This window comes from Camelus dromedarius, chromosome 15, assembly GCF_036321535.1.
Source record: "Camelus dromedarius isolate mCamDro1 chromosome 15, mCamDro1.pat, whole genome shotgun sequence".
In the NCBI taxonomy this organism is placed as follows: Eukaryota; Metazoa; Chordata; class Mammalia; order Artiodactyla; family Camelidae; genus Camelus; species Camelus dromedarius.
The window spans coordinates 55,983,481-56,007,922 of record NC_087450.1 but is presented as its reverse complement, the minus strand read 5'-3'; positions in this window follow the sequence as shown (position 1 = coordinate 56,007,922).

Here is a 24,442-nt window from a genome sequence, read left to right as displayed (position 1 = left end):
ACTTATCAAAAGGTTAGGTATAGCTGTAAGGAGTCAGAGCAAAGGCACATTTATGAAAATAATTCAATACAAATGGCAGAGAAAATAATTAGGCTGCATCTGCTTTGTGTTCTTAGCATGTAAGAAAAAATGAGAGCTATGAAGTGGGGTGGAGTTTGCATCGGTCCAGTGGCTGATTGGGTTTTAAAGGAGCTGGCAGATTTGGGGGGGAATGCAATGAAACCAAAACACAATACAGAAAATTAAAATAGATAATGAGGGCGGTAAAAAGCTGAATCGGTACTTGCCGGCTTGATGATGTAGTACCGAGCTTGGCAAATTAGGGTCCAAAGGCCAAATCAGGCCCACCCCTGCTTTGGGGTTACTCCTGAGCTAAGAATGCTTTTTACATTTTTTAATGGTTAAGGGAAAAAAAAAATCCAAGAAGGATAAAACTTTGGGACCTGTGAAATATCTGAAGTTCTAATTTCAATGTCATGGGCAAAGTCTTATTGGCACACAGGCACCTCTCCCCTCTTCATTTACGTCTGACTTGTGGCTGCTTCCCTAATCCAGAGGCAGTGTTTGGGCAGAAATCCAACAGCCCACAAAACCGAACATATTTCCTATCTGGTCGTTTATAGAGAAAATTCGCCAACATCTGATGTAGAGGACTAGCTAACAAGAGGAACCTGTGTCTCTAGAGGAAGAGGGAAAAAAAATCATTAAAATTATGGGAAAGAAGAGAAAACTGAGCAAGATTTCTGACCTGGTCAGTCGAAAGATGAAATCATGCTCTACACAGAAGGGAGGGGCTATGAAAGAGTCTGGTTCACTGCAACCCACCTCCGGATCTTAATTCTTTCCTATCTGTACCTTAGATCAATGACTCTGAACCCTAGCTGTACACTGACATTGCATAAGAGGCTTTAAAAAATATTTAGATCCTTGGGATCCACTACCAGGTATTCTGACTTAATTGGGTAGGGGAAGGGACTGGGTATCGTTTTGAAGCTCCCTGGGTGATTATACTACGGGGCTAGCATACAGGGAAGCTTCTAGGTGAATATAATTGGGTCCATTGGCGGCAGAGAGGAAAAAAAAAAAATAGAAGCAGGAATTGTACTGCAAGTGAAGTCAGGGTTTTCCAGAAGGATGAGTATACTGACTGGTACATACTGGTACTGAACTGGTGTTCAGTTATTGTCTATTGAATGAACAACAGATACAGAAATGACCAGTGTCATAGGAGCTCATTTTTCACAAATGTCATCTCATCTTCCAAAATGACCGAAGGAGAATGAGGGAAGGTTTCACAGAGAGCACGCTTTTTCATCTCCATGGTGCCCGTCTGGAGTCCTGCATGGTTTTAATGCTCAGTAAATGCGTGTGTCTTCATTCTGGAAGTCACTTGTGGGCTGTAGGAGTTGCTGTGAAACCAATTGCCACTCATTTATTGGCTTAACGCAACACGGGCTTCCTACCTCACAGTTTCTGTGGGTCAGAAGTCCAGATATAGCTTAACCAGTTTGCCGCTCAGGCAATGAAGGTATCTACCAGGGCTGGGGTCTCATCTGAGGCTCCAAGTTCTCCTCCAAACTCATTGGTTATTGGCAGAATTCAGTTCCTTGTGGCTGTGGGACTGAGGCCCTCAGCTGCGAGAGGCCACCCACCATTCTCTGCCACACAGCTACTTCCACAACAAGATAGTTTGCTTCTTCAGACTAATGGAAGAGGGTGCCTGCTGTGGCCTTTAGACCCTTTTAATAGACACACCTGATTAGGTCAGACCCACCCCGGATATCACTCTTTAGGTTGTGATATCAAAGTCAACTGATTAGGGGCCTTAATTCCATCGTCAATAGCTCTTCACCTTTACCCCACAATGTAACCTAATTACAGGAGTGGTACGCCTCATCTGCATGTCTCACATTCGAGGGGAGGGATTATACCAGGATCTTTGGGGGTCATCTTAAATTCTGTCTACCACATGGGCTCTTCCCTCATCATGTGATCCCTTAGACTTACAGGCCATCTAGGGAGCCACTGATGCCACAGAGGAGTATCCTGAACAGTGAACAGGAAGAAGTCTGTGTGGCCCGCCCAGGATGTGAGCAGATCTGATCAGCTTTGTGACCTCAAGCAAATCACTTCAAGTATATTTGCTTTTCCTGTTGGGAGACAACTCTCCATTGGGTTCTCACATTTCAGCATGTGCTACAAGCAGAAGCAATAACAATTTTGTTTCAGTCTATCCTTTCAACAGCTTTGGAGACAGAGAACAGGTTTGTTTACTGTCTCTCTCCAGGGCAAAAGTTGCACAAGGTCACTTGCTGTCCAACAGTCCACATTCTGTTGCCCTGAGCTTGGGATTCCTCAGCTGTGATGAAAACCTACTGTGTGTTCAGTATCCCCCGGGTCCTGCTTCCACGTTGGCTTCAGGAGAACTGGGGGACAAAGAGAACCAGTGTGGCCTTGGGTTTCATGCTGCTAGCTGTGTTGTTAATAAAAAAGTCCGAGGGTGAAGACTGTGACCTTCCCTGGCTCGTCGCCACACTGCTTCTCACCGCTTTGCCTCTTTGTGAGTGATTTTTCCCAACTGAATTTCCTTAGCACCTCATCCTCTGGTTCTTCCAAATCACCCTCAGGCATCACTTCTTCCTTGGAAAGTTTCGTAACTCATCCGCTCTCTCCCCTAGAAAAAGTCAATGACATTTTCCTTTTTATCACTTTTTAATTTACACTTATTTACCACTAATGCCAGATTAAAAGGCTAAATATCTTCCTCAAAAAAAATATATCATTTTGAAACAAAGGAGTTGTATTCTATCTGATTTCATAGTGAGTCAGTTACAGGGGTCTCCCCACAATATTTTATTTTTCAAATCAGAGTAGTATTTGGAGAAGAGACGTTAGCACTGAGCAACTTTAGTAAATGTTGGTATTGGATCCCCACAGAAGTCACCTAATGGAATTATTAACAAATGAGGCAAAGAAATTTAATTTAGGTATAATTATTCCTCTGGGTGTGGGGAGATTATGACCTCTTAAGTTCTTTCCTGGCATGTGGTCACAAACAAGGCTTTAAAAAATCATTTCAAAACGCAATAGAGAAAGAGATTCATCTTGTGAAGACCACGAAGAGTAAATGGAACTTGCAGCTTAAGATAAAATTTCCAGTGACAACATCTTATTAGGATTCGGGAAGGGTTGCCTGTCAAGCAGCTGGAGGTAAAGATGCGGCGTGTTGGGTGATTCAAAGACCAGTTCTACTGATGAGCGGTGCCAGCACCGAGGGGCCACGAGGAGAATGTACTTACTCCATGAAAGGAGAGTAGAAAGAGTGGACGTAGTTTACAAACTATGTAATTTGAAATGTACATCTAATTTGACATGTAACTGTTTTATGAAGCTTTTGGTCAACTTAGCTACTTACACATATATGATATGTGATTGTGTGTGTGTAAGTTTGTGTGTGCGTGCACGTGTGTGCGTGCAACTCTATTTTGGACTTTCTAATCAGGAATCTGGGGCTCTCGTTACACTCACAGCTATTTTGTGTCTGGTCACAAATGAGGAACATTCTCGGCATCGTGGACATGACTGACAGCCTCTTCTTCCGAAAGAGCTGAAGTTCGGAATCATTGCATCCTCGGTGTTTTGCACAGCATCTCATTCACGGTAGACATAAAATTCACGTTGCGAGTTACCATCCTCCCCGGAGGTGTCAGTTTCCTTGTCTAAAAAATAAGGTGATTCAGCTCGCTCATTTCCACTGTCCTTCTGGGCTCGGGTACTCTGAGGGCCCTTCACGCCATGGCTGCAGAGGGTGGGAGGCTGTAACTGCCTGCAAGTCTATGAGAGGACCTGGTTGAAGTCTCCCCTCAGAGGCCTGATCAAGAAAGCCTTGCCAGGGCTGAATGGCGCCTTTGTGACCGTCCCCCTCCCCCTTCCACCGGGGCCAGGTCTGTGGGAAGAGGGGAAGCGTGTGCTTTACGGCATGTTTTGCTAATGTGAGAATCAAAGGCTTCGCAGGTGTTAATGGCGGCAGTGGTGCAGAAAGCCTGGAGTGACATAACTTGGTTTGGGTCTGCGCTGGTGTGACTGCCTCTCTTGGCTCAGCTAACTCTCAGTTTCCTTTCACCTTTCGGTGGCGAAGAACCTGGTGAGCTGAGGCAAAGTTTCCTAGGGATTAGAATATAAACCCAATCTTCCTGCACCCCAGGTCCCGGGGCTGGGAGTCAGCTGGCTGAGGCCAGGGAGGGAGCTGGGGACCATTCACAGCTCTCTCCACGTGCAAAAGACGTGGGAGAGGGAAACGTGCTCCTGGGGCCCCTTAATCAAGACCCCAAGCCCATTTCTCCTCTTCCACATCAATGGATGCTGTCGCCTCCCCCTGCCTGCATAGGAGTTAAACATCTTATTTCTGTCTTGTTCATGAAATTCTCAATTTAAAGAGCTCAGCCTGGCTGCCTCTGGTGCCTGGCGGCTTAGGGACACCCCTTCCCAATTATCACCTCCAGAATAAACCCATTCAGTCCTCTGCAAAAACAAATGACATCACCAACAATAACCTCATGATCACGTGCCATCAGCTCCTGGGTGAGGATTTCTACCTGGGACACCTTCCCGCTAAGTCCACACAGTCCAGCGAGGCAGGCAGTGAAGGCGTTAACTGTTCGCACTGGCCAATCCGGAGCATGAAGGCTCGCAGGGGCGAAGCCAGTTTCCTCAGGATGACCAAGTGCCTCAGGCCGGCTTGACCCGGGTCTCGGCCCTCAGACTGTCAGCAGGAGGAGCGCCTTGAGAGACCACTTCTTGCAGGGTCGCCCCAGAACCGATCTTTCTTCCACTGGGGCAGGGCTGATGTGTGTGGCATGGAGGAGAGAGCGAGGATTTGGAGTGAATTAATGCCCTACTCAAACCCCAGTCCGTTCATTTACTAACTGTGTTACTAAACATCATTTTGTAAACATCGTTTTATAAATGAATTTATTTATAAAGATGGTTATAACCTCATGGGATTTCTGGAAGATATAAATGCCTCAATAGAAGTCAATTACTCAAATTAAGTGCCCAACAACCATGAGCTCCTCTCTCCTTTTCTTTAAAAGATACACCCCTTCTCCATCAGGAATTTTACCTACAGATCTTCCAAACGGCAGGGCTGCAGAAAGACATAAGGTAAACAATCTATTAAAATAAGGGACCAAGCATCATCACATGGGAGGTTCATGGCAGAGAGGACTGAATGATTTGGAGTTTTCAGCCCAATCATCCCCCAAGTTGGATGAACCCCTCTGGACAGAGGCCGGCTTCCTTTTGGCCATCAGCCCTGCTGTTCCAGGGTCCAGCCTCACTCGTCTGAGACCAGGACCTCAGACACCCGTAAACTCGCTGGTTGTTGCAAAGTTCCCTAAACAAAATGGTACGTGATGAGGCAACGCAAGGACAAATTTCTATCCTTCCACATTCCAGTGCAAGCTCGGGCTCAGACTCCCAGAAACTTCCTCTGCCCTGAGGGGGCCCCGGTTCCCAGCTTTCGGTCACTCTTTTCATCTCTTCGGTCTCTGAGCAGAATCCCTGCCTTGGTTGATAACGTTCCCTGGACTCGTGGAGTTATCCAGACACAGCATTGCAGGTACCAGTTTATTTTGAAGCAAACTTTTACAGCTGAAGAAGTCAGCTTCTATCTGAAATGAGTCAGACAGAGAAAGACAAATACTGCATGATATCACTTACACTTAGACTCTAAAAAATACAACAAACGAGAGAATATAACAAAAAAGAGGCAGACTCACAGATACAGAGAACAAACTAGTGGTTACCGGTGCAGAGGGGAGGGTGGAAGGTAGACACCGCTGGGTGTAAGTTAGACAGTACTAGGATGTACTGCACACGACACGGGGGATGCAGACGATAGTTTGTAGTATCTTTGAATGGAGTATAACCTTTTAAAAGTGTATTAAAGAAATAAATGAATAAAATAAAATAACATTTCCAGCTGCGGTACAAGAGCACACTCGCTGCATAGATGGAAATAATTGGCATAAGGTATTCAGAATCTAAGACCAAGGAGATGGAGGAGCGACAGAACAACATTTTTGAAGCAATATTTTAAAATTTTTTCAAACGTTTCCCGATCGGCTGGGCTTCGAGTGTATTTGCACAGATGCGTCCTTCATCTCCATGTTCTTCAGCTCGGGCAGAGTCAACATTCGCACGTGTTTCTGATTCGGTCCCACTTTGTTACATCAACATGTTGTTTTGTCTAAGTTATTTAATACTGGAAAAAAAATCCTCCAGTAGCATGTGTCTTTTTTGGAGAAGGAAGAGACATGGAACCGACTACAGGATTTGCAACGCCCAGGGCAAATGTGCAGCCCTTATTAAAAAAGCTGTTAAGTATTTCAAGAGATGACCAGAGATCATTAAGCCAAGCCTGGGACCTTTCTGAGGGCAGGATCTCAGAAGACTGCCCGGGTCACTGGCCGGTGAAACCGCCTCGGACGTTTCAGAGAGCTCAAGGGCAGTGGTCAAAGGCCTTCAGGCTGGCATCTTGCCCACATTCTTTCAAACATGGATTCAAAACTGATGACACAGGGCTCTCTAAGTGCAATGGAGTCCACAGTTGGGAGAAGGCTCTTGTCTGTGCTTCCATTCACCACCCACACAGTTTGTGAGGGTTTGCTGGGTACCGCGGATGCTGCTTGAGGCTGGGGATGCAAAGATCTGTAAGGAAAGGCGCTGCTTGTTATTTCTGTATCCCCAGCATGAGAGAGAGGCTGCTATACACATTTCATGAAAGGCCATTTGAATATATGGGCTGACTGAGGAACTCCCATAGAGAGACCACAGACAGGACATGGTCCAGGGTGATAACCACGCTGGGTGAGGCACCTGTGGAAGAAACGTTATCCTTCTCACTTGATTGCGTCATGATGCCTACACAATCTCAACCACCCCCACAACCCTGACTACCTTCCCACTGTTAATTCCACAGGCATAGGAGTTCCCAGGCTCTGGTTTGGCCATCTACACGGTGACATGAAGATGGCACGAGCAATGCTGCCCAGGAACACGGTGGAAGCAGGAGGCAGCCTGCTCAGACCCACGGACATGGCACATTCCTCAGCCCACGGCAGACAGAATCGCTGCGATCCTAAAGACAGAAAGTCTACCCTTAGCCATTCCTCTACCAGATACATCCCAATCCTTCATCCCAATGAGTAGGATCTTGAACATGGTACCCTAAGGTGGTAGTGATGGAGGTGATGACTTACGTTCAATGAACAGCATCATGTATGGAAAACATACAAACCAGCTCTTAGTCTGCCCTGGTGACAAAGCCCATGCAAGCCGGGCAAGGTTCTCAGCATCTTCTGTGTGCAGGTGACGACTCTAGCTTGGTGCCTTGGTTCTGTGAGATCAGGACTTGTCTCTCAATTTGACTTATGAGGAAACTGAAGCCAAGAGAAATCAGATGCCCTTCCCAAGTGGGTGCTCCACCCAAGATGCCCGGGCTCCAGCTCTCTGTATACTGCACACAGCTGGGGCCTCGGCAACCTTTTCTGCAAAATGAGAGGCAAACCTCTGTTCTGGCTATGTCAAGGGTTGCTGAAGGTCAGATATGGGGATGTATTAAAACCACCTTGAGAACTGTGAAGCACCGCAATGGGTATGTAAATGACTATCATTATTTTTCAGCAAATAGAAATACACATTATATTTAAATAACATTATGAGAAGAACATGGTATATGTATTGCTTTGTATTCTTTGCCAAGTCTCAGAGCAATTATTTTAATTTTTATTACCTGATTATAAAAATCACATATGCTAATTGTGAAAAATACAAGTGATACAGACAAAAAAAAAAAGCAAATATACCTATATCCCTGACCCTAATGGTAAATATTTGTATCTTGTGTCTTCTATATGCATGGGCCCATGAAACACATTGTTGAGAGAAGACTAGATCATGCAGGAATATATATACTGTTTACATCCTGCTCTTAAAATTTATCATTCATTCCTTCATTCAACATGGCTGAGTTTCCACTGTTTTAGACACATGCTAGGTCCTGGGGAGTAAAGGTGAGCGATGCCGAGAGTAAAACTGAGCAAGGCAGGTAGAACCAGGCAGAGTAATGACAAAAATGAACCTGATCAAATCTCGTGAGGGTGTTGGAAGGAAGAATATGTGAAATGAAACTAGAGGACAAAGAGGAGTTATTAGAATAAAGGGAGGCTGGTTAGGAGGGGAGCAATCTGTGTGTAGGGACAGGACAGAGTGCAGCACGCAGGAGGAACGTGGAATGAAAACAAGATGATTATGGCCGGGGCTCAAAAGAGCAAATGATGAGATGTAGTGTACGGAATGGCCCCGTCATTTAAACTTTATGTGAAATATCGTTTTGAAGGTCTGGTGCATTTTGAAGTTCTTCACTGCAAAACTTTAAAACCTGAGGAGGGTGCAGGTTGCAGAAAATCAGCCTCACCTCCGGCTCACGAGCTGGGACGCTTTCTTTCCCCGATTCTAAGAAGCTTCATTATCTTTGTCATCATGCATCTATCTCAGAGCAATCAGAGAAAGCTGCCTAAAACTACTGTGTTAAAATATACTTATACTCTAAGATTTAGCATATAAAATGTTTCATTCTAGAGGAACACTTATTACTTGAAAGATTACTTTATTCATATGGTCTACCAGATGACATTAGTGAAGAACTACATAACGTTCAGTTTCATGCATTAAAAAATATATATATATACTTATACTCTATACTTCCATTTATCTATGTGTCTCTGGCTTTTTTGCATTTTTCCCAAGTGCCTTCAAAAGTCTCAGCTGTAAGGATTTGTCTGTATTTTCTCGTAACGTGGAGCTTTGACTCCATGCAGCCTGTAGACCCAGCCCTGGTCTAAAAGGAAGGTGGAGACTCATCACCTCCTCTGTCTTAGAAGATCCCGCCTTTGGCTCTTAAAGGAAGAGAAGATGGCGGCTTGGACTTTGGTTGAGGTACACAAGTGTTTGAGGGCCGGCCCCCCACTCGGTTTGGGGTGCCACGTCACCCCTTTGAGTCCCGGGGTCCTCACTGGTAGAAGAGGGTGAGTGGAAGTTGTGAGGATGGATGCAAAACGGGTGAGGCATGTGCAGGCCCGGCGCCGGGGTGGGGGGGGGCGCTCAGCAGTGAAAGGGGGTCGTTGTGACCGAGCCCCAGACTTGCAGTCTGCGGGGAAGGCCTCAGGGGAGGAAATGGCCGGGCAGCTCTGTGGACGGGCATTTCCTGAGCGGCCGGAGCCTAACAAACGTAGGACTGACTGGCTCCTTTTCCTCCCTGTCCTTTCAGGGGCGACCAGGTTTACATCTCGGGTAATTGGTGTTTTCGTTCTGTGTCTGCCCCCAGCGTGATTTCACATTTTATAGGAAAGCCCCCAATAAACAATGAATTATACCCCACAGTATAGGCCTTTTAAAATCCATTTATTATTCTATAGCAAAGCCCAAGAAGTCCATGCTGTGTTTGTAGATCGTGACACACCGGGAATCAATTAATTTATTTATCTGTGTTCAAAGCAGCCCCTTCTCTCTTCCTCTACAAGGTGCCTGAGCTGTGGTGGGCACTGGGGACAAGGCAAGGGGGTGAGGGGCGGGATCTCAGGCATACGGACAGCTTACTAAATGGCAAATGCTCTTTTACTGAAACTCTCCCTATTATGATCTGAGACAGGTTTGCTAGTGTCACCATTTTATAGAAAAGGAAATTGAAGCTCAGATTTCTGCTTGGAATTGACCGGGTGGCATGACCAGGAAGTGTCGGGGCTGAGACCTGAAGCAGGTACCTCTGATTCCAATGACTCTGCTGTCTTGAGATCATCTGTATGCTGTCCCCAAAGATGAGTGAAAAGTGTCTCCTGTCCTCAGTTATGCTAAACTTGAAAGAATCTAAATTGAATGGAGGCCATAAACAACCCAAGCTCCCTACAGCTAGAGTCCTTCTGCTGAAAGATGGAGGTGGATGGCATGGGCTTGGCAGACTCGTGGATGAGTCCACTCCCTGCATGTCAAACAGGATGAGCAAGGGACACATGGGTGGTCAGGGGAGGCCACAGAACTGTGTGTAGGGAGGATGCTGGCCCGGAGAGGTGAGCAATTCCAAAAACTCCGTCAACCCAAATCCCGTCAACAAGGTTCTCGCAATAGATACAGACCCAGGGGTCAATTCAAAGTTTCTAACCCAAGTTTAAATAATATTCTTTGAAGAAATGTCTATTCAATCCTTTGTCTATTATTATTATTATTATTATTATTATTATTATTATTATTATTATTATTATTATTATTACTACTGACTTGTTGGAGTTCCTTATATATTTGGAATATTAAACCCTTATCAGATATATGGTTTTCAAATAACTTCTCCCATTTCAGGTTTCCCATTCACTCTGTTGATATTTTTCTTTGCTGTGCAGAAAGTTCTTCATGTAACAGAGTCTGTCCCTTTTTCTTTTGTTGCTTGTGCTTTTGGTGTCATACCCAAGAATCCTTGCCTAGACCAAAGTCATGAAGCTTTCCCCCTGTTTTCTTCCAGGATTTTTACAGTTTTAGGTCTTACATTTAAATCTTTAATTCATCTGAGTTGATGTTTGGCTAAGATAAGGGCCCAATTTCAGAAGACATTCAGATGGCCGAAGAGTGTGTGGAAAGCTGTTTGGCAGCACGAATCATCAGAGAAACGCACATCAACCATGAGATGTCACCTCATGTCTGTCAGAATGGCCATTATTCCAAAAGAAGAAAGAAAAAAAGATAACAAGTGTTGGCAAGGATGTGGAGAAATCGGAATTCTTATACACCGTTGGTGGGAATGTGAAATGGTGTAACCACAATGGGAAAGAGAATGGAGGTTCCTTAAAAACTTGATATAGGGCTCCCATAGAATTCAGCAATCCCGCTTCTGGGTATATGTTCAAAAGAATTAAAATCAGAATCTCAAAGAGATATCTACACGCCCATGTTCTCTGGGTCACTATTGCCAATAGCTGAGATCTGGAACAACCTAGTGAATGAATGGATACAGAAAATGTGGTACCTTCATACACCAACAGACAATGAAGTATCATTTATCCTTGAAAAGGAAGGAAATTCCACCATATGAAACAACATGGACGGAGCTGGAGGGCATTATGCTGAAATAAAATAAGCCAGTCACAAAGGGGCAAATGCTGTATGGGTCTGCTTACATGAGGTTTCTAAAATAATCAAACCTACAGAAGCAGAGAGTAGGAGGATGGTTGCCAGCTGCTGGGGGGAGGGGGCCGTGGGACGTCGCTAGTCAAAGGGTACGGAGTTTCAGCTACAGAGGACGAGTACCAGGAGAGCTCTGCCGTGCAGTAGTGTGTCCACCATGAGCAACGCTGCATTGTGCACTTAGAAATGTAAGAGGGTCGATCTCATATTAGTGTCCTTACCACCATGAAAGTGAATGGGCCTAAGCTCCTACTAAAAAGTAGGTGTGTCCTCCCAGCATCACTAAATTGAGGTTCCCCATCACTGGTTCTCCCCTTGGCCTGCACATGAAAATGCTTTAGAGGTATTTTAACAAATGCAGATGTCTGGGCTTCCCTCCCCCAAAGTCTATTTCATGGTCTAGGATGCATCCCAGGCACTAATCATTTTTAAAATCTTCATAAATGAACTCACAGGTAGCCAGGTTTGAGAATCAGTGACTTGGAGAATTCTCTTATCTTCCATGCAACTCATTTGCACAATTTCAAGGCTGAGTCATATGGTGTCACCTTTCTCTTTTACCTCTCAGTTTCAGTGGCCTTTACTACTTAGCATTCAGTGTTCCCTTCCCTCAGCTTCTTACACCTGCCAGTGGTGCACACTAATTCAACCCAGGGCACTAACTCCTTGGATTTCCCAACTCAGAGAATTCTCTTTAAAAGGGGACATCGATGTCTTAAACAACAATGGCAGAAACCACAGGGGAGATCTGAGGGGCCTTTTGAAGGCTTCTAAAGGAGACTGTGTAGAAAACTCTGCGCTGTTACTGGGTATAAGCCAATCCCACCCAGAGTACAAACCTTCCTTGGAAAACCACCATCTGATTTTAAGTTGAAGCCCATTCCTGAGCCTTTGAATTAATGCGAAGAACGATCTATTTTTCTTTGGTCGTAAGGCGACCTCACAAATCCTAGTTGATCACAGCATTCCCAGAGCTCCAAAGGAACCCTCTTGCAGGTGACCAGTTGACCCAGGATCACAGCATCTAGTTCAACATCTATCCCGCACCAGGCTGTGCTGCACCCTGGGCCCTGCCCTCAGAGAGCTGCCTTCCAGAGGACGGAGAAAATCAGGGCCACAATCCAGGACAATGAGGGAAGTGCTGTGAGGACACAGAGAGTGGACCCGTTGCTCAAACTGGACCAGGTGCGTGGATCAGGGAAGACTTCCTGGAGGAGGTAAGGCCTGAGGCAGAGGGGCCAGTGCGAGCAAAGGTGTGGGGTGGTAAACGTGTGACTCGGAGGACTGGGCAGGTCACTGCACTAGACTCAAGGGCCTTGGATGACGCTCATCCCAACACAGTCAGAAGTTCCTGGTGTGCAGTTAAGTAGGTGGACCCTCCTTTTTCAAGCCCTGCTTCCCAGCTGTAGAACGGAGCAGTGAGTAACCTCTCCCCAGCTTCCCATGTTTCTAGGTTCAGGAAGACTTGGAAGCCACTCTCCCATGCAAAGCAGATAATTCCATCTACTTGGTGACTTCTCATTCTCCTTTTAGTCAGTGCCAAGCGATGCCCCCTCCTTTCACCAGCAGAAGAGGCCAAAGGAAATGAAAATAAGTCTTGTGCAACAAATCCAAACAGCACAAGCGTCTACAGACCGTGGTGCGGTGTGGCGCCTCCACCCGGCCTGGCTGGGTCTCTGGCAGACAATGCGCTCAGTTGCATTTGTGCAGGAAAGTGGCCGCCAAAGGACAGCCCAGTGTCCTGCCGGGGCAGTGGCACCGGGGCTGACTCCAGGCTCAGCCCTGGGCGTGAGCTAACCATCCACTGGGCTGTGGTTAGTGAGCTTTGGTTTCTGGTTCCCCAAGGGAGGGCGGAAGGGTCTTTAGAGCTGTTTTTCTTTGATTTGCTGCCTCTTCTTTCTTCTTGAAGAAAATTAAACAAAATTTGTTCAGAATCCAAAGGCAACAGCGTATTTAGTACAAGGCAGATCTCCCTCCCCTGGCTGCCCTGTCCCGTTGTTCACTGCAAGATGTTACTTGATTTAATTTAATTTTTAATAACTGTACTGAACCCTGTCCATGGTGCGGCTCTGCCCTCTTAAGCTGTCAGGGAGCCCTTGGACACTGCTGCTCCCCAGGCTACAATTCTATCGCTGCTCCGTGACCAGCTACCTGGCTTTGAGGGCAGAGGCACAGGCTAACTCTTCCTGAGTGTCTGCTGCGTCGGTCCCTTCAGATGAAGCAAATGCTCTCATCTATCATGTGCTATAAGCATTAATATTACCACTGTCATGGTATCCTCCCCACTTTGCAGATGGAAAACCACCAGCTATCCCTTAACAGTTGGCTTCAACTGCCTCAGGCTTCAACTGCCTCACTAGAGGATCTGTCTGAACTGGAAACGGTTCTGTGGGCACCTGCGCCCCTAGGCAGTCCTGCATCCCAGGGGAGGAGCTTGGAAACAAGGGTGGACCCAGCCACATACCGGGCAACAAGAACCACCACAAAAATGAAACAGCATCCAGTGTGTTTGCAAATTTTGAAGAATTTTCTGCTTCATTCTTCAGTTAAATTTCTACCCGGCTGCTGAGAAAACGAACAGAACAGCTCTGTCCATGGTAGACAGCAGCCTGAATCACCCAGGTGACGACCTCCTTCTGATGTCACAGGTGCCTCGGACGCCAGCACGCCCTTTCGGGACCAGTGCAAACGCTTCCCTCCCTGGAAAGCTTTACACATACGTGCATCTGCACACATGTATGCACATGTGTCTAGAGGATACATACATACCTCCTGCTGGTTCTGGAGATCCCTGACTAATAGAATGCCTTTCTCCAACTTCCGGTCAGTTGCTGGCAATCCTTGGCATTCTTTGGCTCATAGAAGCGTCACTCCAACCTCAGTCTTCACCTTCACATGGTGTTTCCCCTGTGTACATGCCTGTTTGTCCAAATTTCCCCTTTTTCTTAAAAACGCCAGTCATATTGGAGTAGGGCTTACCCTAACTACCTTATCTTAACTCATGATTCTGCAGAAAACACCTATCTTCAAATAAAGGCACATTCTGAGGTTCTGGGAGTTAGGATTTCAATATATGAATTTGCTGGGGATTCAGTTCAACCCATGACACTTATTTTCCAGTTGATGCTAGAATCCCATTTACAACCTCTCTGTGCCTACCTTTGGACCAAGTGATGAAAACTGGCTCCCTTCCCAGGCGAACATCTTGAAACATCAGTTTTTTCCTGTGATTCTGGCCCTCATGGATACAGAACACATTAATTAATCTTCCTTCTGATGAATCTAAATAATTTGAAGAAAAATGCTCCTTGTTTTGAGAAGCCCAGTCTCCCTGGAGTCAGGCATCACCGATAGGCTTAACCTTGGCTGCTCCCTGGAATCACTTTAAACAAAGCCTGGTGCCCAGGACCCATTGCAGACCAATCCCATCAGAATTTTTGGAGGAGGGGCCAAGCCTCACTTTGCTTTTCAAAGCTTTCCAGGTAATTTCACTGTATGGCCAAGGTTGAGAACAATGATCTGTTAGAATACTGGGAGTTAATCTCATCTCTACAGGTTAGAAAATGGCTGGAGAACACATTTTGGGGTCTTTGGATTCAACTAAATCTGACACACTGGGCACTCTGACCCTTAGAAGACTGGGAAAACTCTGCATGAACTAATTCTTTCCTTTAGTTTTCAAACATGTATATTTAAGAGACAGTGTGAGCCATCTGGTTTTAATTCAGTGACGCGCCATCATTGGAATGCTATTTTGTAAAAAAGTGTACTGATGCCTCAGGACTCCAACTGAAAAGAGCTGGTTGCTCAACCTGGAAACCAAATGGCCCGGGTTGGGTGGGGCAGGCACCAGCCTTGGAAGCCCAGAGAACCTACCAGTGTCCACATGTGTGCTCTGTGAGCAGAAACCCCAGAAGAGCTGACGTCTTTATTTTCAGGACTGGGGAGAATGCTGACAGTCACACTTTGGAGGGGCTGTGGGGGGACTGTGACTCGCTTGTGTTCCTTTGTCCCCATCACACGGGTACCTCCTGGAAGTCTAGGGACTGTGTTCTCCTTCTCTCTCTTTCTCACCATGAAGACTTTAACTCATTTATCAAACTAAACTGATTTGTACGAAACTCAACCTTATAGAAAACAAAAATGACTAGTGATGATCAAATCTGAGCTGGAAGCAGCTCAATGACAGAGCGAAATAAATGCCTCTAGGTAAAAGATAAGCTCCCGGAACACAAATCGCTCTGAGGGAGATACACACTTAATGGAGATTATCATGAATTTTTGTAACTAGTATGTAAGAGGTTATCTAATCCAGTTTCCTCATTTTACAGATGAAAAGAACTGAGGTCAAGAGAGTGAAAGAGATAGCAATTTCCTCAAGATCACACACACACACTCACACACACACACACACACACAAACCCCCGAAACAAAAAAAACATCTCTGCATGTCCAGGGCAGAAACCAGGTCTCCTGCTTCCCAGACTAGGGTTTGCCAAAGTATCACCCTGCTGGGAGATGCCCAGATAAAAATAAAAATAAAATACAAGCATAATTTGTTTTTATTTTGCTCCAGTAGTCTTGAGCAGTAGCACTCGTAGCATTTGCTGTCAAGGACACTTTTGCTAGGCTGTCAGAAGGTAGAGGGCAGATCCTGTTCAGAAGCACGAGAAGGAAGGACTGATAGCCAAGAGTTCAGTAAGGCATGCGGAAGTGGCAAAGGGGACTGGGCAGAAGGCCCAGGTAGGAACCTATTTCAAGGTCAGGTAAGAATGGAAGAAGGATGTTCAAGCATGGGAGTGAGTGCATTTGCATTACTCAACAATGCTTTCCCGCACTGGCTTTATGTTACAATGATCCAAGAAGATTTTTAAGACAACACTGGTACCCAGACTCCACCCCTCCCCCAACAATTCCAATTGATCAGAAATGGGGCCCAGAAATTGCTAGATTTTAAAACTTCCCTGGTGAGTGGACATGCTCTCACAGTCCGGTGAGAAATGTCGAAGGGAGTACTGGCGGAAGGATACTGAGAATACGCCGCGGGGAGACAGCTGTGGGGCGGGACGCTCAAAAGTGAGTCAGTGTCACATGTTTATTCGCTATGAGCTACCACAGGATCTTATACGTGTTTCTCTGTGCTGTACAGTATAATCTTGGTTATCTATTCTGCATATGCCTGTATGTATGTTCATGTATAATTGAAAAATTGTGCTCTATACTGGAATTGGACACAGCATTGTAAAATGACTATAACTCAATAAAAAAAAAGTTAAAAAATAAATAAATAAATAAACCAGGGGAAAAAAAACTGCATTTAAAAAAAAAAAGAGTGATTCAATGGAACTTAGTGACTAGTTGGATTAGGGGTGAGGGAACGGGGAGTTTCTGGCTTTGGTAGCTCTGCAGATGATGGGTCTATTCTTGGGCTGTAGAGAAGATAGGATTCCAGGCTGGTTTGATGGGGGTGGTGATGAATTCATGTTTAGACTTGTTGAGGTTGAGATGCCTGTGAACCCTCTGGATGGAGTTTACAGCAGCTGGTTGTATGAAGGAGTCTGGAGCTCAGCAAGTCATTCCGCTTTGGGGATTTCTGTGCGTTAATCCTTATGAAATCTCATCTTATTCAAGGCAAGAAATGAATCTTCCAGCCAGAAGAAGGGCAACAGCTAGGTCATCGAAAGCCCTGGAAATTTGAGTGTACGCACTGCCACTCAGACCTTGCCCTCTGTCAGATGGCAATTCTAGGACACACCCGACCCCCACTGCAGGCATCTTGCCTGTGACCTAGGACATGTCAGGTTGCTAGAAACATGCCGTTTTTATCAGTGAGGGTCTTTCCTATCTTAGAGACCTGAGTGTGTGGGGAAGGGTGGAGAGAGTGGTAGGGGACAGCAGGGGAGTGGGCAGAGGGCAGGGGGTGTGGGGCACCTCCATGAAAGCATTCCATTGTATGTACCTGGCTCTGAAGGGAGGGAGAAACAGATCATCAGTAACAGAAACATCAGGGACCAGAAAAAGATACAAGCAGACCCTCAAATCCTAGTCTCACCAAAAAGTTAAGCCAACAAGTCAGTCTTCCATCATGCCCTCGATATCACCAAACATGATTGAGGCCAGACCACCAACCGGGGCCTCCCCAAGGCTCTGGTCACCCTCCGGTGCTCTGCAGGAGAAGCTGTCCTATTTAGCTTGGAGTGTGTGGCTCTGCACAAGAACAAGGAAGCCAGCTCAGACAGCATCTTGGGAGTCCCTGAGGTAGAAGTGGTGGCCACTTAACTAGGAAAGGCACAGCATTTCCAATGCAATTCCCCGTGCATGGCTGCAAGAGACATGTCTCTGATGGAGCCTGACTGCCGCACATCCCAGGTGAAAGTTCATAAAAAGGCTCCCAAAGAATGAGAACTTCCCCATGCTTGGAATCCCTCTGAAATCTATGCCAGATCTCAGGTTCAGATCGTACCACATACAAGCACCATGCAAGGCGTCTGACATACGTTTTTCTGCTTATTCCCTACAAAAACTTGGCCAAGGTTTTGTTATCTACCTTGACTAAGGCAACCTAACCAATCAATGGTGAATAAGGGATGAGATGTAGGTCGACCTAGATCACTCTGTTCACCATCCACCACTGTCCATTTTTCTTGCTTCTATAAATACATGGACACATCCACAGGCTGATGCATCTCCAGGAGCGGGAGGGCAACCTCCCAGGATTCAAGTGTCACCTTGACCTGATTAAGGGATATTTGTTGGTTTGTCAAGGGATGTAAAAAAGTAACACACCACGTGCTGGAAACCCCGAATCTAAGTTTGAGCTTTGCTGCCCACGGGCCTCATAATTACAAAGCCTGCACTGCTCCCTTTGAATAGCAGGCTTCTCTTCTTCTATAGTAAGGATAATAATACTTAACAATATTTTTTTTAGGTTAAACATTAAAAATGTTTCCAATAGGTTCAATTTGCTATCTTGGCCTCACTGTGTTTAACCCTCCAAATATTGAACTCTAGCCCAAAACTATGCATTGCCTTTATGTGGGTTTTGATAAGATACAGTTGGAGTCATTACATTTGGGTATCTTTAAGCTTTAACAATCTAATTTGGTAGCACCTTTAACTAGTATAGTGGAAACATAAGATTATCCTTTGAAAATTGAGCCTTGAGAATGATTTGGCGTGCCTTTTCCTGCACGCCCTCTCCCTGAGCTGAGATTGGCAAAAAAAATGCCGAACAATGAACCCAATAGGATGTATTGGTGAGAAAAATGGGCTTTGGCAAGGCAGAAGAAAGCACCTGCCTGAAAATTCCAGTTTAGACTAAGAGTTGTTTCTTCTGCTTGGGTCCAGTGAAAACTAGGGAAGTGAATGGTCTCAGGCCCCCTGCACTGACCTACTGCGGGTGTCCTCCTACCGGCCCAGCTGCTTAGAGGAGAATGTCGTTCTTCTTAGATCTCCATATTTCTTTTAAATCTGCTCTAGGTATTTTGCAATAAGAAGTCTCTTTAGAGATAGGGATAGCCCAGATTTGATCTTAAAAGTTGCATGGTTTTTAAAACCAGGCTTTTCTGCATCTGGGTCAGGAAAGGCAGTGAGTGAAGCTGCTTTGGAGCCAGCCAAGGATTGTCTCCCTCGCTGACTCAGAGTGTGGGCATCCTACCGTGCAGTGAACTGTCCGCTCCAGAGAACAATGTCCCCATTGTGAAGATCGCTGCATTCCAGAGCCTGGGCCTTCTCTACACGTGGCCCAGCGCGCCCTGGCGAGGAGGCTGGAGCACTGGTGGAAGGGAGCCCGCGGGCCGTGTTTTCTGTCGCCCCTCTCCCTTCCTGTCGGAAGGCGTCTAATTGGATGCAGCTGGATCAGCCCAGCGCTCCGAGTTTGCGTTGGCTTGAGAAAGAGTTGTGGGAGAAAACAGTTCCCACCGTACCCCGAGCCCCAGGAGGCCCCTGAGATAAGGGCTCAGAATCTCACTAAAGTCACGGCGGGTGTTTTCCCAATGGCCAAGACCCGGCTGCACAAACTGAAGTCACTCCTTAAGAACGCCTGCAGATTAAGTGTCTCTCCTGCTTGAAACGTTAGGAATTAAAGTTAATAATAAGAATAGTAATAATTTGTCGCATTACTCACTCCCCCAAGCGGTTTCCCTCATGTTATCAGTTGACTGACTACAGTAGCTTTGTTCTGAAAACAAGATGTTGTCAGACTAGGGCACAAAGAAAGGACAGGTAGCAAGATGGGAAGAGCGTGATTTGGGTTCTGAACCCAGCTCTGTGAACTATCACTTGTGTGACCTTGAACAAGTCACTTATAGCTTATTCTGAATCCCTGTTTCCTCGGGCTACAAATGAGCGTATGTAAAAGCGCATTACCAACTACAGGGATTATAAAAAGTGTGATCAGATAGTAATCAAATGAGGCTTTTTTCCATTTTGTTCCTTTTTTTTTTTTTTTATAAAGCAGAAGGTATATATCTACATGAATGTATTTCCTTTGACGTATTTCCTCCACAAGGGAGGAAAGCTTACTCGTCCAGCATAGCAGTCCCCAGAGCACTTTTGACTTCCAAACTGGGAGTTGGTAGAGTGCTGGCTCATGAAACACTTGACTTCACAGGACATGAGTTTCTAGCCTCATCGTTTTGTACTTCTTTATTTTTATCCTCCTCGCTGAGTCACTCCATTCACTTACTTGCCTTGTCTTTGCTTTTTAGCTCTTTACAGAAATCAAATCCATTCTCAAAGTTCAAAGATTTGAAATCAGTGAAGAAATCCCTATGTCTGTCCCTCCACATCTTAAATCAGCCCTTTACATATTGTGAACTATAACCGAACCAAGTTCCACCTTCCCCCGTGGACTGCTTTGCCGGAGAGAGAACTGACATTGATTAGATGCTTACTGTGTGCCATGCTTTCTCGGTGTTAGTTGTATCTCATGTACATCTGATCTGACCTTCATTGCAAGATAGATGTTTTCTTTAAAGGTAATGACTCTAAAACTTGGATATTTTAATTGGTTCTCACCTACCTGATAAATAAGGGAGCTAGAATTAGACCTGAGTTCTCTCTGAGTCCAAAGTCTGTATCTTTTTTCTGTCACACCAGGCTTCCTCTTCATTCAGGAGGCTATGCACACCAAATAACCAGCCTCATCATTTTACAGAAAAGCCTCCTTCCCTTATTTGTTCATTCAACCATATTTGTTGAGACATTTCTGTGAATGTGGTCCTAATGGGGACCTGTAGAGATCCAGGTCCCTAGGAGACACTCTCACTTCTCTGGATCCATGTCTCCCAAGTATTCCATTTCCTCAGTAACTCACAGTACACAATAGCATCATATGTTTAATAATGGTTAAAAATGAATACAATACAAAATTAATTTCTTGCATGCCACAAATCAACAATGCTTTGTCCTTAGAACACCATTGGATACTTTAGCTGGATCCAGGTAAGATTAAAACAGAGCTCTGGAACAGAGCTAGAGCTCCTTGTTAACTGTCACACATACGCATGTGATTCTGAAAATCTATGCCCAAAGTAAATATATATAGAATTATATTTGCCCTTTGGCATTCCTGTACTATTGGAGACATAATTCTGTGGATCAAAAGTAATATAATGCCCCTCCCACGTTGAGCCAAATTATAGCAATAGGACTAGATTTACCTTCCCACTTGAAAAATTAAGGTCTAACTAACAAAACATATGAGACAATGGTTTTCAAGGCACTGAGCATCAGGCATCAAAAGACAGTGGTCACTGAGAGACACAAAACAAAAGAGGCAAGCCCTACAATTGCTCAGGCTCACCACCTTGAGTTTGCAGACGATGCTGCAAACAAGAGGAAACCTAGGCAGGGTCTGGAGGATTTCTTGGACAAAGAAACAGATGAGGTTTCAGGGAAACCAAGGAAGCCCGGGTTTGTAGGACAGTGTACTAAAGAGGAAGTTACGCAGAGAGAGAATCCTGGAGAAATGCAAAGGGGCTTCCTTAGATTTTCACCAGAATATTAATTCAGACAAGCACATGAGCAAACTACCCAAGGCTGGAGAAAGAATCATCCAAAGAATTAAAGGGCACAAGGCTCAGCTCTCACACATGGCTGGAAATAGGACCTGTTTCCACCAGCCAGACTGGAAAAACTCAGTGAACCCTGGGCATTGGGTGTAATACTCAGAAAAGTCTTACCTTTAATGGAGAGTAAGCCCTAAATGTGTCTGGATCTGCCAATAAATAATAGAAGCAAGATAGTGAAGGATCAAATTTTTTCAAATAACTGCATCACAGAATAAAACTCAAGCATATTAATAAGAGTAAAAAAAAAAAAAAAAATCAGTATCCAAAAAGCTAAACTTTACAACATCTGGCATCCAATCAAAGATTCTGGCCCAGAACTGACACATGCATTATGATTAGCAAGGACCATAGAATAGTTATTATGAATGCATTTCATGTATTCACAAAGTTAAGTAGAGACATGAAAGATTTTTAAAAGGCAAATTGAACTTCTAGAGTGAAAAATTATAACACTGGGGAAGCTTAATGTCACATTAGACACTTCAGAAGAAAAGACAGTGAACCTAAAGGCATAGCCATGGAAGCAGCTAAAATGAATCACCCACAGGATAATAGTTAACAAATTAAAAAGGGACAGAACAGCAGTGAGCTGTAGGAAACCTGAAGCACCCAATATATAATTTGTAGTCCCTGAAGTAGGGAAGAAAACAAAGAGGACAGGGAGAGTTTTGAATAAAAAATGGCCAAACAGTTTTTGAATTTGATGAAGCTATAAACCTAGAGAGCTAAGAAATACGAAGAAAATGATACCAAGTCACATTATAACCAGATTACTCAAAACCAACAATACATAGAAGCTCTTAAAAACAACCAGAAAAAAAATTAGACACATTTTATACACAGGAACAGATATAAAGGTGACAGATATTTCTCATCAGAAACAATGCAAGCAAGGAGACAGAGTAGAAACATCTTTAAAGTCCTGATAGGAAAAAAAAAAAATCAACCTTGAATTCTATACCCAGCAAAAATATCTTTCAAAAACCAGAAGAGAAATAAAGACATCTTTGTGAAAACAAAAGCTGTAGCCCTCATAGACAGCAGACACATACTCTAAAAAGCCTTAGAGCAGTCTTTCAGGCTTCCTTTCAATCTTTCAGGAAAATAACTTCAAATGGAAATAGGAGTCTAGGCAAAGGAATAAAGAGCAATAGTGGCCTAATATCACTTATATATGGATAGTGATAAGTAAAAGATGTGCTTTGTAAATCCTATAGCAACCACTAAGATAGCTAAACAAAGAATTATAGCCAATAAGCCAAGAGAGGGGATAAAATAGAATTATAACAAATGCACAGTTAATCCAAAGTGGAGACAAAGAGGGAGTAATATGGGATCAACGAACAGTTGGAATTTTTTTTTAAATAGAAAGACGATAGACTTAAATCTAACCACATAAATACACACATAAGTTTAAATAGTTTGGAAACCTCAATTAAAAGGTAGAAGTTGCCATAGTTTACAAAAAAAAAAAAAAAAAAAAAGAAATATCCAACTAGTTGCTGCTTATAGAAATACACTTTAAATATAAAGATACAAATAGATTAAATGTAAAAGGGTATTAGAAGATGCAACACATTAACACTAATCAGAGTAAAGCTATATTGGCTGTATTAATATCAAACAAAATATATTTTAAAGGAAAGACTACTGCTAGGAATAAAGAAAATAATTTCATAATGATAATAATAAAATAATTAAAGTCTTGTTCACTGAAAATTCTACAGATTGCATACAGAAATTAAAGGAGACCTAAAAATTGGAGAGCTAAACCCTGTCCCTGGGTCAGAAGACTCAACACTATTAAGATGGAAATTATCCCCCAAATTAACCAATCAGTTCAATGAATACCAATCAAAACTCCAAAAGGCATTTTAATAGTAATCAATACATTGATCCTAAAATTCATAGGAAATCATACAGGACCTATACCAACCAAAATATATTTGAGAAAGAATAACAACATTGGATGGCTATCACTCCCTGATTTTGACTTATTAAAAAGACACACTGTGGTATTAGTACAAGGGTAGGAAAACAGATCAATAAAACAGAATTAGAGTCCAGAAATTGACTCAGACCTATCTGGAAAATGGACTTTCAACAAAAACACAAAAGCAGTTCAGTGAAAGAGGGATAGTCTTTTCAATAAATGATGCTGCAACAATTTGACACCCATATGCAAAAATAGAATAAACCTAAATCCATGTCACATACCATACACAAAAATAGCTCAGAACAGTTTGTCAACTTACATGTAGAAAATAAAACTATAAAACTTCTCATAGAATACCTTTGTGAGCTTGGGTTTGCTAAAGATACAATGCTAAAAACAGGATCCAAACAAAGGAAATTGACAAGTTGGATTTTATCAAAATTAAAAATTTCTGCTCTTTGAAAGGCACTATTAAGAAAATTAAAAGAAAAATTCAAGAATAGGGAAAAATATTTACAAGGCATACATCTGACCAAGAGCTTGTATCCAGAATACGTAACAAATTTTCAAAACTCAGTGACAAAAAAACAAAGAACTCAACAACAACAGCAAAACAAAAACCAAGAAACTGCTTGAAGAGGCACTTCACTGAAGAAGGTATAAGTACATGGAAAATTAGAACATAAAAGAAATCTCATTAATCATCAGGGAAATGTAAGTGAAAACCACAGTGAGACTCCACGACACACCTATTAGACTTGCTAACATTAAAAAGAATGATCACATCAAGTGCTGGTGAGGAGGTGGCATTCTCATGCCCTGCCAATGTGATGTAAAAAGGTGAAACCACTTTAGGAGCTCGGTTCTAAAAAAGTTAAATGTACATCTACCATCTGACCCAGTCTCCTCCTCCTGACCTACCCAAGGGTAAAGAAAACAGATGCCCAAACAAAGATCTGTTCAAAAAATGTTATTACCATATTAATTGTAATAGACCAAACCCAGAAATAACCCAAATGCCCGTGGCAGGAGAATGAATAAACAAATCACCAGTATATCCCTACAGTGGAATAAAAAGAACCAAAATATCGCTGTACGAGGAATGAATCTGAAAATAATTATGCTGAGTGAAAGCAGGCAGACTGAAGAGTATGAACTGTATGATTCCACTGAGAGAAAATTCTAGGAAACGGGAGCTAAC